Source organism: Herpailurus yagouaroundi, unplaced genomic scaffold (genome assembly GCF_014898765.1).
Source record: "Herpailurus yagouaroundi ecotype Mexico unplaced genomic scaffold, PumYag 164, whole genome shotgun sequence".
NCBI classification, from domain to species: Eukaryota; Metazoa; Chordata; class Mammalia; order Carnivora; family Felidae; genus Herpailurus; species Herpailurus yagouaroundi.
Window position 1 is genome coordinate 41104492 of NW_024412405.1, and position 16343 is coordinate 41120834.

The window sequence follows — 16343 nt, forward strand, 5'->3', positions numbered from 1 at the left end:
ACACAACATCATCTTGTGGAGGCCTTACACATTTTTGCATTTTAGTCAAATGACATGAAAATGTTACTCATTTTTGTTAAGTTTTATTTATTTTTAGAGAGAGAAGTGCGTGCTAGTGAGGGAGGGACAGAGAAAGATGCGGAGAAAGAGAGAATTCCAAGCAGGCTCCACACTGCTGAGCATGGAGCCCATATGGGGCTCGAACTCACAAACTGTGGGATCGTGACTTGAGCCAAAACCAAGAGTTGCATGCTTAACCGACTGAGCCACCCAGGTGCCCCCAAAATGTTACTAGCTTTTTAAAAAACTGGAAATTTGCAGCTTCATTTATTCTTTTAATTGTTTGATAAATACTTGATTAGTATATATACTCTATTAGGAACAACAGATCAGGGCAAATGAAAATCCCTTTTCCGGAAGAGTTGTGTTGCTGAGGGCAAGGAAGCAGTATGCATGGAGAGTTAAAGCAGAATGTGTCTTCTGTGGATGTGTTCTGTCTCAGAATGCAGTAACACTGTGAGTCTAAATGTGGACCTTCCACATGTTGCCTATGGGTCCTTGGAGAGATGTGTTACCTCACCTATTGAGTGATAACCATGATGATTGTATCATGAAGCTATTTTGAAGGTAAATACATATAATTTGACAAAACACCCTGCCTAGCACAGTGTGTTGAAAGAAAGTCTAATATTAGGGACAAAGGAAATGACATTAATAATAATTGTATACCCAGTCTTGGAAGGAGCCCTGAGCAGGGGTGCATATGGACGTTGGGGCCAGATGCTATTCCAAGTTGGTTATGACTTAAATGCAGAAAATAACTCAGAAATAACCTAACAGGCCTTATCCTGAAGTCAAATGGCACTGTTAAAAATATGTATGAAACTAATGTGCTTGCTAATATGGCAAGAGGAATAGCAGCATAACATATCTAATGATTGAATTAGACTAAATATGGGTGAATTTCCTGAAATTTAGTTCTAGGTTAAGACAGTAACACAATTAGTTACATAAAATTAATAACTTATTTATAAATGAATGACAATAGCGGAATGAGAGGCTTAATTAGCATAAAGAGGTGAAAGTTACATATAATCGACATTTTGGCAGCTATTATATTTACATAAATTATATATGTTTATATAGAATATATAAAAACATGTTTATATATGATATATAAAAACATATGTTTATATATAATATATATTATATATGCTTATATATGTTTATATATATAATATATTAATAGTTATTTTATAGCTATTATATTCTGTTCCATCAATCTTTTCAATGCCACTCAAAATAAGATTTGACGTACTAATTTCCAGTGACTGAACCCATCTCCTTTGAAATAAATAAGAAAATATACCTTTAGAAGAATGAATGGCAAAAAAAAAATTTCCAATGGATAATTAATCAGTAAGGTGACAGTGAATTTCAAATTTCTCCCATCTTCCTTAAGAGGAAAAAAGAAAACTATTTGGTAGCATTGACAGGAATTTGCCATTTTCACAATATTTCACTCCTTGGCTGGTATTTATTACTTATCCCTTGCAATAGGCCATGCGTACATAGCATAATCTAAGACTTGGTCTTTTGGCCTGGTGCTCACCTCTCCTGAAGATGAGTATGTTTGTTTATTTTATGTAAAGCTCTAGCTTATGGGACCATTTGCCTAAAGGGATAATATGGAAATATGGTATACTAATATCTCGGAATGATAATAACTATATCTAAATCCCACATGTTACTAGATTCATTATTTCTCTTGCTATCCCAGGTTTATTCATTTACCTGTTATGCTTACTTTATGAAAAGGAACTTGAAAATATGATTTTAGAGACAGAATTGGAATTTTGACTCACTTTGGTTAAACAAATAAATGTTGCTACAGGAAGCCACCTGAAAGCCACCTGAAAGAATGGCAAACCAGATAATGAAAGGGGGATGAGATTCAGTAAGTTCAAACTGTTTATTTATTTAGACAATGTCAATTAATATGCACTGAATAATCACTATGTTCTAAATGCTAGGAACACAGAAAGTATTGACTTCATGGAAGAAAGAATATAAAGCAGGGTAATAGGTAAAAATGGATTGGGTGGGAGTGCTTTACTGGGGAATAATATAAAAACAAGCACAGGCCTAGAGTCAGAGAGGTAAACAGAGATAAATATATATCAGTCAAGGCTCATCCATTTGCTGAGTATGTATGTTATTCAGGGTCAGTGAACTTCTGTTTCCTTTCAGGATAAGGAGGATCGCACCAACCTTGCAGAATTATGTGAGGTTACAAATATTATGTGTATAATTTTTGGTGCATAGAAGGTCTTCAATAATTGTAATCATTAAAAGCCACATAATAAAAGCCATGAAGATCTCTCAAGTGGTTGTATCTTGTCTATAATGTCTCTTTCTTTTAGAATTGCCTTTTTGTTTGTTTGTTTGTTTGTTTTTGAATGAGAGAGGGGTGGGGGGAGATAGCAGTGGACAGAAGATCTGAAGGGGGCTAACTGCTGATAGCACAGAGCCTGATGTGGGGCTCAAACTCACGAACCATGAGACCATGACCTGAGCTGAAGTCAGATGCTCAACCAACTGAGCCACCCAGGCACCACTAGAATTGCTTTTTCAAAGGCCTCATAACTAAATAAATAGGTATTTGTATTTAACTTTTAATTCGTATATAAATGGCATAATTCTTCCTTGGTCGGGAGTTTTTACTCCTCTAAAAGGATGAAGAGATGGTGGTGACATGCTCATTTGGTATTTTAGGAAATTATTGATCTCGGTGAAACTGGTCCAAATGCATTACTACCAGTTTGCATTTCTGGGGCCACCTGGCTTATTGTCCAAACAACAACAGGCTGTGTGACTTTACAATAATCCTTTCTATACTTTAATTTTCTGTAAATGTCCATTTTTGCATAGTAGTTTTCCATATGAGGAGCTTAAACCTAGATTGCAAGGGCTCTTAAAATGTGCACTTTGCTTAGATGTCGCTTTGTCAGTCTATTTATTATTAAATTCTTTTGTGTGTGTATAAAGCCTCCTCCACTAAATTTTCAAGACTTTGAGATCAAGGACTCATCTACTTCTTTAAAATATTATGAAAATGTAGTACGCAAAGTAAGTGTTATGTACATAGTAAGGGTCACTTGTTATGGTTAAATGTAATTATGTTATATGATGCATTTCAAAAAGCATGTTGTCATTACATTGGGGATTCATCACAAAAGCTTTGATTTTTCATTTTATAAATAAGAAATCAAAGCTTCAAGATGCAAAATAGCCTGTCCTAAAACTAAATAGAGAAATTTGAAACAGCTTTTTTTCATGATCTCAAAGAACCATTTTGATCTAAAATAAAATATTTTACTATTTCTAGATAGTATGAAAACCAATTTAGCCTTACTGGAGGATGAGATGTGAAACAGTTCTTATGTCATTATGATACTAAATATCAGGATTTTCTAGAGACTTTTATTCAAATGGGTGGTATAAATATTGATTGTGGGTTAGAAAGTATCAGGCACAAATTTTAAAGAAACCTTTTAAAAAATCAGTAATGAAGGTTTATGTGTGCTTATGAATAGGGAAGATGTCCAGACTATAAGCATACCAATTAAAGACAGATGCATTTGAAAAATGAAATATGCCAAACGACGTGAGTAGGCTACATTATTGGCTTACTTAGGAAAATGAATTTGATCATTTTCATAACACACAATTACCTAAGTCCCATTGGCAAAATAGAACTTCAAAATAAATCAAGATCATAGCCAGTAAAATGTTAGTTATGAATCTAGGGAGAAGATGAGGAAGTGTAGAGAAAAGAGAAAAAGTGGCAAAATCAGAACACCCTCTTTCAGTACATCAGAGATCACCTTTTATTTTTTTCTTTTGAGACATGATTAATCTCCATTATCTCTTTAAAATTTCATATGTGTGAATTTGTAGTGGGTTAGGTATTATTGTAAGAAAATTTTACAAAATGTGTATATTTTTGAATTTGCATAGATGTTTTCTAGACATAGAACTGGGGCCACTTACCTCAATTCCAATAGGTCACATGATTTTGACTAAAATTGACTAAATAAGACATGGCAATGATATTGAACCAAACTGCTAAGCTTATGCTAAAAATTTTGGTGGCCTGATTAATAGTTTTGTGTGTCCATACTTCAGTGTTATTCTTTATGAGTTATTAAAATAGAAAATGTTGCATATTTCCTCAAATACGCATTCACTGGTGTAAAATTGATGTTTATTCAAATCTATTAAAATATTCACTTTGGGGCGCCTGGATGGCTCAGTTGGTTGAGTGTCCAACTCTTGATTTTGGCTCAAGTCATGATCCCAGGGTCATGGGATCAAGCCCTGTGTTGGGCTTCATGCTGAGCGCAGAGCCTGCTTAAGGTTCTCTCTCCCTCAGCCCCTCTGCCTTCCCTCCCAGCTTGCACTCTCTCTCTCTCTAAAGAAACAAACAAAAAAGGTTCACCTTGTTTCTACCTAGCTATTTAATATAATGCCCAGTTTAATTAAAGTTGTGTATTTATTTGACAAAGAAATAGTGATTTTCATGTTTATATTTGTGAGTTTAATCAGTCCCTGCTGTATCTTTATATATTCTCTATTCCTGTAATAAATATTATATCAGGCTATATGCTATACAGTAGAAATGGTACAAATAGGGATGAGCTCTTCCTCTGAAATAGGAATTTTTTTGTTGTCCTGAAGAGGGATTTTTTCTATGCTGAAATTGACAAAACAACTTATTTATTGCTTTGTCATGGGTGTCCTTTCTGGCACATCTGCCTCATTCTCACTGTCACAATTTAAAACATTATACATTGCTTATTATGAATAATCTTCAGTTTCATATAATTATGCTATCAGCTTACTAGTAAGTAATTTAATTATTTTGAAAGATAATATCCTGAATCAGAACTGCATTACCCTTAATTTACCATATTAAAATTAGAATTATAATATGGCCAAGTTAACTTTAATCATAAAATATGAAATAATCACAACTGATGATGAACCTGCTGCTTTTCACTTAAAGATGATATAAACCTTTTGTTATGTTAAATACAGAGCAAGTCCAGGAATATAGTTAATGTTTAAGATAACCTTGATGATCTTACATTTATATTTTACATAAAGCACTCTTTTAAAGTAAAGCACTTCAGGGGCGCCTGGGTGGCGCAGTCGGTTAAACGTCCGACTTCAGCCAGGTCACGATCTCGCGGTCCGTGAGTTCGAGCCCCGCGTCGGGCTCTGGGCTGATGGCTCAGAGCCTGGAGCCTGTTTCCGATTCTGTGTCTCCCTCTCTCTCTGCCCCTCGCCCGTTCATGCTCTGTCTCTCTCTGTCCCAAAAATAAATAAACGTTGAAAAAAAAATTAAAAAAAAAATAAAAGAATAATAAAATAAAGTAAAGCACTTCAAATATCTAGCACACAGTAAGTACTTAACATATATGTGTTGGATGAATGAGTAAATGGATACAAAGCAATTACATATAAAGCAAGGCCCCAAAAGTTTTAACAAATTGTCCAATTTAATCCTCATAGTGACTTTGACACAAACAAGGGTATTTTATTGACTGTCTTCCACATGTGAGGCTCCTTATAGACTTAATATTCCTTAATTTTAATAGCATTATCTTCAATTTACTCATGAAGAAAGAGATTTGAAAAATTGGGTGATTTGGTCAATGACATCATTATCTTAGTGGTCAAGTGAGTATCGATGAAAGTTCTAGCTGGTTCAGAAGTCCACGAAAATTTCTTTCCTTATACCAACTATATATACTGAGATTGTGTATATGTATACACACACACACACACACACATGCACATATATAAAAAGATATGTATATATACATATACATATATATAAAGATATGTATATATATGCATATATATATATATATATATATATATAGAGAGAGAGAGAGAGAGAGAGAGAGAGAGAGAGAGAGAGAGATTGGATAGAATTACATGTTATGTATTTGATGTTCTACCTATGCTTATCTTGGGGCTATTAGTATATTTTACATTTAAGCTTGTCAAAATACAAGCTTTAGAATTTTATAAATATTACTCACTTATGGATGAATTTAACGGCATAAAATAAAATCAATAACTGCTCATTAAAAAAAAGAAAGGAAACAAAAGACGAAAAAATGGATTTGTCCCTTAGTTTTAAAAGATGCTGTATCATTGCTCTTGTCACGCATTTTCTTAGGAGGCTGCTCTTACTCTGTAAAATTAGATCTTTTTTTTTTTTTTTAATTTTGAGATAGAGCGTGTGTGAGAGTGGGGGAGGGGCAAAGAAGGAGAGAGAAAGAATTCCAAGCAGGCTCCACACTGTTAGTGCAGAGCCCCATGCAGGGTTCAAACTCATGAACCCTGAGATCATTACCTGAGCCCAAACCAAGAATCGGATGGATACTTAGCCAACTGAGCCACCCAGGTGCCCCAAGTTAGATCATTTCTGAATGAACATCATAAAAATCATAATGTCTTTCAATTTTTAATTAAAAAGTACCCATGTATTGCACAAATACGTAAGTTTTATTATAGTTAATTCGTGTGCTCACTTCATCTCTGGGTACACAGAGAATTTGCAGCTAGAATTATTTATTTTAGGACTTTCCTGTCAATGACCCATTCTTTTCCAGTAATCTAGAATGCAATTCTCAAAACCTGTAGCCAAAGAATATGGTGTTTTATGGTCTAAAATAAAGTGACCTGTTTCTTGTGTTTTTGTTTTAAAAGTTTAGTGTTCTTTACCCAATAGTATTTTAATTTACAAAATTATTGACAGGTGAAGGAAGACTTGCCTTTTATCTAATTTTTTTTTTCTTGGAATAGAAAATAGTACAGTCCTCCATATTTTCAGTCTTTTGCCAAAAAAGTGTATGCAATTTCCCATGATCTTCTTTCCAAATCAGTTGGTGATCTAACTATAGAAAAGAGACATAAAATACTAAGTGAATGGAACAGCAACTCAAAGGCCAGGAGGTTTCAATTTTAATAGAGTGTGAGTGGCAAGATATGTGACTGTAGGGGCGCCTGGGTGGCTCAGTCGGTTAAGCGGCCTACTTCAGCTCAGGTCATGATCTCGCAGTCCATGAGTTCAAGCCCCGCATCTGGGCTCTGTGCTGACAGCTCAGAGCCTGGAGCCTGTTTCAGATTCTGTGTCTCCCTCTCTCTGACCCTCCCCCATTCATGCTCTGTCTCTCTCTGTCTCAAAAATAAATAAACATTAAAAAAATTAAAAAAAGAAAGATATGTGACTGTAGATGTAGCAGTGAGTGATGGGACAGGACTTGAGTTCAATAGTGAGGTAATTTTGTGAAGCAAAAGTTTCAAAAGAACATTCTAGGGAAGAGGCAATGGTTTTCACTTCACTGAAGTTGAACTGATTTAAAAAGTGAGATTAAAAATTATCTGATAAATCCAGTCTAAAATTTTTCGAATAGAAAGGGAGAGATCCTAAAGGTTAAGACCATTTCCCTGTATAAGCAGATATGATTTTTATGTTTAGTAATCCAAAGGGATCATTTGTAAAGTGTCTTGCTGAGCAAATTTGCAATCAGTTAAAAATCCATATTGTAACTGGGAAGGATCATGACCCCAAAGGGAGGTGGGGGGAATGTCAAACAGCCCCTATAGTTGACATAACTAATCTGACAATGTTCTAAATATCTAAGTACCCTTTAAATTTTCCCTGTGAGTTTATTATTTTTGCCAGAGAATCCTGAAATATTTGAGTTTCCAGCAGTTCAATGCATGAACAGACTCGTTAGAAGTAATAAAGATATGCATTTCCATAATCCTCACAGTAAAACCTAACCTAAACTCAACATGATATATTTAAACTCTAGGACCCAGATTTTAGATGAGGGGCTGCCGGTTGCTTCTTCACATGAATCATATGAACTTCACACCATTCTTTTCGAGGGATAATCTATCTAGAGGGAAACACTAAGCTTAAAACGTTCCTGCATTTCATGACGGTTGACAGCAAGGTCTAACTTTGAATATCTCATATAAAAACTATGTATCAGTCAAGTGTATTTGATTATCTTGTAATGTCTCATGCAATAGTCTTAAGATCACTAAACTCTAACCATACCGTCAAGACTGTAATTTGATCTCAATTGGCCTCTTTGCAACTAGATTCAAAGTATTTCACTTAGCCCTGCACATAACCATCAAATTGACTGTGTGAATTCCTTGCTCAAAGGACATCAATGGCTCCCCACTGCCTACTCAATGACAGAAATTCCTTAGTCAGGCATTCAAGTCCCTATGCAATCCACCAGTCTCCTGCGTTTTCTATGAGTGCAAGCTAAATTATCTTCTGTGAGTGCAAGCTGAATTATCCTGTTTCTTGTCCATCATGCATCACTTCTGTTTCAACATAATTTAAAATACTTTCCTTGACTGTATAAGTAATACAAGCTTATTGTAGAAGGTTAGGAAATTACAGAAAAGGAAAAAAAAAGAAAAGCACTTGTTCTGCTGCTTGAAGAAAGTCAATATTAATTGCTAGTATTGTTCGCAAGCTTGAAATTATATTGAATTTAGAGGTTTGTAATGCTTCTCTTAAGTCGTCTCCTTTTCCTAATATTTTACAAGATACAGTTTACATGTTTGTGGGCATCTCTAATATACTTGCAAATACGTAAAAGTGGAATTACTGAATTACAAGGTAAAAGAATTTTAAAACCTTTTCAATTTTTATCAACACCTTTGTCCACCAAGAAGTCACAGTGATTCGCCTTCCAAAAGGCAAGCGTGCTGTTTGTTTCCCTTTACCTCTTCATGTATGTGTTGGTATTTAATGTTTTAAATTTATGAATATTTTTTCATGGGTTTCATTATTTTCCCAGTATTAGGACTGTGTTTTTATTGATTTTAAAGATCCCAATAAATGTTAACACTTTGTCACATATCGTGACATTTCCCCCAGGTTTTTACTTAAATTTTGCTACATTTTAGAAACATTTAAAGGCATTTGCATAGTGAAGCTTTTTTTTTCATTTGTGGTTGTTTCCTTTGCTATAATGCTTAGAAAATATTTTAGGCAAATCCTTACCTATATTTTTACATATATATTAGTAAGTATTAAAGTGTTATTCCCCTACTCTATAGGGACCTTGTTTTGGTATGGGATGAGAGGTAGAAATATAACATTGTCTCTTAAACAAATTTATCAATTGCCCAGGTACTATGTATTTAATAAACCAATGGTTTTCATGTCAATTTAATTATGAACTAAATTCATGTATACACTAATCTGTTTCTCTTATTTTTGTTTTTCACTTTCATCTGGCAATTATCCTTCCAATAGTACAGTAGGTTTATAATATGCTTTATATCCTGTAGTTCAAGTCTAATCATTCTTTCTTTGTACTTCTCCCCTCTGGATAGTAAAGAAAAGCTTGAATGTGTTTTTCATTTACTGTGAAAGGTATGAAGGACAAATAAAGATGATAATTTGGACATGAAGTAGTTTTTGTTTTTTTTGTTTTGTGTTTCCTTTTTTTTGGATCTTTTGACTTTTATTGTTTTATATTTTAGGGCACACTGTTGGCAACACTAATATTTTAAATGCCAGTGATTCATATTTGTGTATCATTCCATGTTCAGAATATGTTGAGTTGCAGGTGTCCTTTGACTACAGATGACATCACTGAGGCTCAGAAAGATCTCAAGATTACAAAATCTGAAGAAACTCATGAAGGAGTCTTTGTTTTGCCTGTGTGCAAAGTCTATCATTGCTCTGGTTTGCAACAGCTAAGAATCATGGGACTTGAAGTTCTAGCAGTTTCACTATGGCACTGTGAAGAGTCCCTCATGTCCTTCACATCTGATGCATTTAAATCAAAGCCCTGGAAGACTTACAGTTGTTTGATCTTTCAATGTAGGAGTTGACTTTTGAAAAGGACCTCTCTGCCCTTTGATGATAGAGAAGTCTCATTAAAATGGACATAAATATTATGGCTACCACAGAAAGAAACTTTCTCAGAGAGTCAGTTTTGGGACTGAGAAATTGTTGAGATTTAGAAAATTTTAATTATTTAGCAGCATTGGTATTCCATTGAAGTGTCACCTATTCCATCCCATAACAAGCATTGGTATTCCTTGTAACATCCTAGGTTATCCATTGTTTGCTTTTATTCTTTTCATTACTCTTTTTTCCTTCATTGTCACTCACTGATGTTTACCCTGAAAGAAAGTATGTGTCATAGCTGAAAATAGTGTAACATAAACCTAGACTTAAAATCAATAGGTGATTCTCTCTGGGGTTAAAATGCTCATTGAGTAATACATATAAAAATATTATTTTCAATGTATACGTCAATATGGAAAACAAAGTTCCTTACTATATTTTGGAGTTACATTGTTTTACATGGGTCTACATTTTCAATTTTGTGGATACACTTAGTAGGTATGTGTGTGTGTATACACACACATATATGCATGAATGCACGTATGAATAAACACATGTATTTAGAGGATGCTAAATGGGTGAGGCAAATTTATATGCTAATTTATTGGCAACCTACTTTCTAATTTCTTAAAGAAATCCTATTTTTTTTTCTTTTTTAAAAATGTATTCTCAAGTTAGTTAACATACAGTGTAGTCTTGGCTTCAGGAGTAGAACCCAGTGATTTATCACTTACATATAACACCCAGTGCTCATCCCAACCAGTGCCTTCCTTAACGCCCATCACCCATTTTCCCCACCCCCACCCCGATCAACTCTCAGTTTGTTCTCTGTATTTATGAGTCTCTTATGGTTTGCCTCCTTCTCTGTTTTTATCTTATTTTTAAAGAAATTGCTATTACATTGGATTTTAGAAGAAAAGCTTAAATATGAAATCCCTGCATATTTTCTATTAACACATAAAATATACTCGCTCTACTTCTTTTTCCCAGCCATACAGAGCTGATTCAGTGATTAAATGGTAGTATACATCATAATTAGAGTTTTGGGGTAACATGTTCTTGCTTCTAACCACATTGCATTTAAAGGGTTTTCTGAAAGCATGGATGAAAAGGTAGGAGTTAGTGTTTGGTATTGTGTTTACATGACAAATAATCCGTTGGTGGCTGGCAGTGGCATGGGATCAGGGTAAGGAATAGCATCGCTGTGGGGAGCTGACAAGACACTTGGTATCAATGGTTTTGCCTTCTGCAGCTAGGCAGTACTTTTCCAGTCTGATGGACATAGTTAAGCACTTGCTGACACCCTTCAAGGGTAAATCAGAGATTCTGTTCACGAGGCACTTTACACTCTAGAGAAATGTACCCATTTTTTGAGTGATTACATTACTTTTGTGGCGTTTTCTCTCTTAGCTCTCTTTCTGTACTTTTTGTTGTGTTACTTCTTTAGGAGACGTTTTCTATAGATATGCCACAATAAGCCTAAAATATGGATATTCAAGCTCAACTAAAAAGGTTGCGAAGGAATAAATCGTTTAGATCACTTTGTCAGCAAGCAGGCAAAGAAGGAAATTCTCCAAGTATTTCCTGATATTAGAAGACAGTAAGGAAGAGAGTGAGAAAAGACAGTGCCAAGTATCTCTGAAAAAGAAAGGAGCAACTACAAGGTCTTTCTGAAAGAAGTTTTGATAAAGCTATCCTAAGATAGAAACCGCAGTGATTACTTTTTTGGAACTTATTTCTTCAGTTTCTTAGTATTAATTCTTCCATTAAATTAATAGCATTCCTTAAATGCAGTGATGTAATTCAAGATACAAATATTTCCTCCGTTTCAGCAGACTTTACTTTGATAAACTTAGTATGATTCAAGACAGAAATATTTCTCTGGGTTGTGCTTTATGTATACATTTAGGGGTAAGTTATTTTGTGCTCTTCAAGTATTTTTGCATTTCAATTAAACTAAATAATGCATATAAAACAGTCCCTGGTACATACCGAGCACTCAGTAAATTACCTCATTATTATTCTTATTATTACTAAGTGTATATTATTTCTTGATTGTATAATGAGGATCAAAAGAAGCCAGTAAGGGTATAATTTAATTAATTAGTATGTTACAGGTTAGCTGACCTAAAATGCATTAATGACTTAAGCAATGTCATGTTCTTTAGGGACTGTGAAGAGGGAGCATTAATGAAGATGTCAGCCACTTCAGAGGCAAGGGCAAAAAGCCACAGACTTAGTGACATATCTACTCTAATGTTTTCTTTTATTTTCTTTTAAATGCAGTTCAATGATTTAAAATCACTAGGAAGAGTGTGTTTGAACTTCTAGAGATGTGTAATAGATGTTATAGAGTGCCATGGAGCACAGGGACCCATTATTATATTTCATTGTCTCTTTTATTACCTGAGGGTAAGTGCAGGCAATAGAACAAGGTGTCAAACTTACTTTTAACCTTTGCTAGAGGAAGAAGTTAGATGAAGGGTTGAAAGGTATTTCTAAGTTATTATCCTTAGAGACACCTCACTCGCTGTCCCTTTGCAGCTACTGAGCATGAATGTTATCCAGTCTGTAGTGTCAGCCCCTCATATCAAGTTCTACTTAGTCCTGTTGTGTTCTCCACGGGGCCATTCACCTGAGTGCCTCTGCTTTATCTAATGCATTGTAGATGAGTTAGCTTTTCCCACTGTGCAGTCTAGTTGGATGAATTGTGCTTAACAACACAATAAATTCCCTTTCTGAATATTTAGAAAAAGTTATTTCTTTCCATCATTTCATTTAGGACATTCTGGATCAAATGTCAGATTTATTGACTATAGTACATTCCCTTAAGTTAGACATATATATCTCTACATATATGATGAGATAATAAAAAAGTTAATATTGGAAGTCATTAATATTTACCTCAGTTATTTTAAGTTTTACATTAAAATTTTTACATTTAAATTTTTAATTTAATGACAGATACCTAAAAGTCCATTGACTTTTGGGGTGCCTGGGTGGCTCTGTCAGTTAAGCATCCAACTCTTGATTTTGGCTCAGCTCATGATCCCAGGATTATGGGATCGAGCCCCACATCGGTCTCTGATGTGCATGGGGCCTGCTTAAGATTCTCTCTTTCTCTCCCTCTGTCCTTCCCCCATGCTCCCCCCCGCAAAAAAAAAGTCCACTGACTTTTGACTTAAATGGATGGCTTCATGTGGGCCACATTAGTTTTTTGACATGTAGTATACATAAAAGAATGTAGAGAATATGGGCATTAGGATATGTCAAGCCAGACTATTCAGTGAGCTCTCTGATAATCGTTCCTCTGACCAAAAAAAAGAAACACTAGAGCATCACGCTAAAATTCTAAAAAGTCTGACAAATGGCATCTACTGTATTCACAGCATTTCTAGGTTTATGTAAGTTAATTCTAAACTTTGCTGACCTTGTTGTTGTTTAGTTGACTTCAGGATTAGAGTCAGAGAATAATGACCACATGAATCCACAGATTTTAGTGTAAAATCCTAGATTTCTGAATCTAGCCTAATGTCAGATCATTGTATGCAAAGGATTAACTGACATGGCAGTTATTTAGGGCAAATGTTTCATGATTTATTCAGTATATACCACACTTATAAAAATAAGTGAACAACTAGTCTACTCAATGTCACATACTTTCTAGTTAGGAATCAGTTCTCCTGTTGTCTCATTGCTATTTTATTTTTGGCATTTTAACTTTATCATTGGTTTTATGGATATAAACCATATTGTTTTTATGTATATATTGGTTTATGGATATTTTAACCAACCTTTCCTATCACCCAGCAATAAAAAATGTAGTTCATCAAGTAAGATCAGGTTGTAGGAATACAAATTTTCTCTATCTCATTGTCACTTTTGTTGGTATTATTCTTTTTAAATTCATTTTTCCTAATACTTTCGGCATAAAGTAGCCACGCAAACTATAAAGTTTGAAGAAAATTTAGTCTAAAGAAATTTAATCAGAAACAGGGTACAGATAAAGAATTTTAAAATAATTGTGCACAATAAAATTCATTATTTATAATCAGAAAATGTAAGAAAAAAAGATATTACATTTAGGAGACTTTGAAAAAGCCCACCTTTAATAAAATAATACCTAGATTTTTTTTATTTCACTTAATAGGCATTTTTACTAAGCATTTAAACATTCTTTAAAATTATATTATTAATTCCTAGATGTATGGAATTACAGAGCTGGGCAATGCTTCAAAGATCACGTAGTCTCATTACTTAACAGATGTGAATGCTTACAGAATGTCATGGTCCAGAGATGATATAAATATTTTGACATTCTGCAAGTTAATTTATGTATTGCACATTATTCTATAGCTCTATTTAATTTGTTCTTTTTAAAAGTTATTTCTTCCTCCTATGTCCCTTGTTCTTGTTGCTGTTACTATCCACGTTGTTTTTAATCTTGCCAATAATACTATTTTTACTTTTTCAGTGATATCTTTCATGATCAGAAATTGTTGTGTGAGTGTTTTGTATGTATGTGATTGTGTGTATGTGTGTTGTGTGTGTTTAACCAAATTTGCAAGAGTGGGTTTTGAATTACTTTATCTTCTGCAATAGTTTTTTTAAATAGTTTTTATTCATACAAGTGGATAACACTTAATTTCACAAGGATGTTGTCTGGAGTAGCTAATTAAAAACTACTTAGCACATTTATAACAAGTCCTCTAAAGTCCTTATCTGATAATGTTTCCTCACAACAGTAAACTGTTTAGCTCTCAATTGGTTGTGTTCCTTGTTTTTATCAGTTCTAGTTGTGTAGTTTTTCTTTATATCAAGAATGCATATAAATGCTTTTTACCCTAGAAATTTGCTTTAGTGAGGGTTCCAGGATGTTAAAATAAAAATAAAAATAAAATTACTTTTTTTCCTTTACTGGAAAGAGTAACTATAGACCAAATGATTATGAGAGCAGAAAGTTCACTTAATGGCAGATTGTAACAACTTTTAACAAAACTCCTGTCCTTAAAAGCCCAGTTACTATTTTAGCTAACATGAGTCCCTTTTTTCCCTAATAATAGACAGCATAGCAGTTAAAGTATTTTTTATAAAATAAATATCCTATTGCTATGCTTCATGTTATATTTGATAGACTTATTTTCAAATTGTTTGACTCCAAAGAATATAGATCATTTATTTTGTAATGCAGGTAAAATTCTTAAATGAAAAGAGAAATTAATAAGATAGCTTGTAGTCAAACCTGCAATTATACTTGGAAAGTATTTCTTTTTTTTTTTTTTTTAAACGTTTATTTATTTTTGGGACAGAGAGAGACAGAGCATGAACGGGGGAGGGGCAGAGAGAGAGGGAGACACAGAATCAGAAACAGGCTCCAGGCTCTGAGCCATCAGCCCAGAGCCCGACGCGGGGCTCGAACTCACGGACCGCGAGATCGTGACCTGGCTGAAGTCGGACGCTTAACCGACTGCGCCACCCAGGCGCCCCAACTTGGAAAGTATTTCAATTAAAATTTTCTTTTTTTTTAAATTTTAGAGAGAGAAAGTGTGTGAGCTAAACAGAGGGGCAGAGGGGGAGAGAGAGAGAAATTGAGAGAGCGGATCTCAAGCAGGCTCCATGCTGTCAGCACAGAGCCCAATGCAGGGCTTGATCCCAAGGTCCTGGGATCATGACCTGAGCTGAAATCAAGAGTCAGATGCTCAACTGACTGCCACCCAGGCAGCCCCAACTGAACATTTTTTAAAGTCTTTAAAACTGTGCCAGTCACACATTTGATAATGAAAGCAAGGTACAGGAAAATTATCGTTTTAATTTTACATAGTTTTTGAAAATAGACTTCAATTTTTAGAGCAGTTTTTTAGGTTCACAGCAAAATTGAGCAGAAAGTAGAGTTCCCATATAATCCCCATTTCCACACATGCATTGCCCCACTATTGCTATCCTACACCAGTTTCACATACTTTTTGCACTTACTATTAACAGAGAAAGGTAACAGAGATGCATAAATAATGTGGCAACACAAAATCCACAGTACTACTATGTCAGATATCATTGTTCTATTATATACTATGGTTGTCCTTAGCCAGTGGTGTAAAAGAGAACCTCTGATGAGAGCAGTTAAAGAGATGTGAACAGCATCTAAAAAGTGGTCTTTTAGCCAACCTGATGTAATTAGAATCCTGTTCCTTGAGTTACTGAGGAGTCTTGTGGTGTTGCTGAGAACTATATCCATCTAGGGAAAAACTATCTACAGAAAAATAAATTCAGTTTTTACACCTCTTAGTTGATACAATGGGTATATGTTCTACGGAGACAAGATTTAAATAAAATGAATACTTTTTGAAAATTCTGAAACTCTTCTGAGTCTAGG

The 16343-nt window shown here is 34.4% G+C and overlaps 1 protein-coding gene and 2 long non-coding RNA genes across 12 annotated transcripts in view; 1 reads left to right on the forward strand and 2 right to left on the reverse strand.

The window, feature by feature from the left end:
- The window catches only part of PCDH9 (protocadherin 9), a 927283-nt gene that overhangs the window by 118678 nt on the left and 792262 nt on the right, over positions 1-16343 (forward strand). The gene's annotated exons all lie outside the window — the stretch shown is intronic.
- LOC121037867 (uncharacterized) overlaps positions 1-16343 on the reverse strand; it is a 132517-nt gene that overhangs the window by 76911 nt on the left and 39263 nt on the right. The gene's annotated exons all lie outside the window — the stretch shown is intronic.
- LOC121037869 (uncharacterized) lies at positions 14568-15539 on the reverse strand. The gene is made up of 2 exons (XR_005794031.1): positions 15464-15539; positions 14568-15226 (listed from the first exon to the last, which is right to left on the reverse strand). It is a non-coding gene; the product is annotated as an uncharacterized LOC121037869 (long non-coding RNA).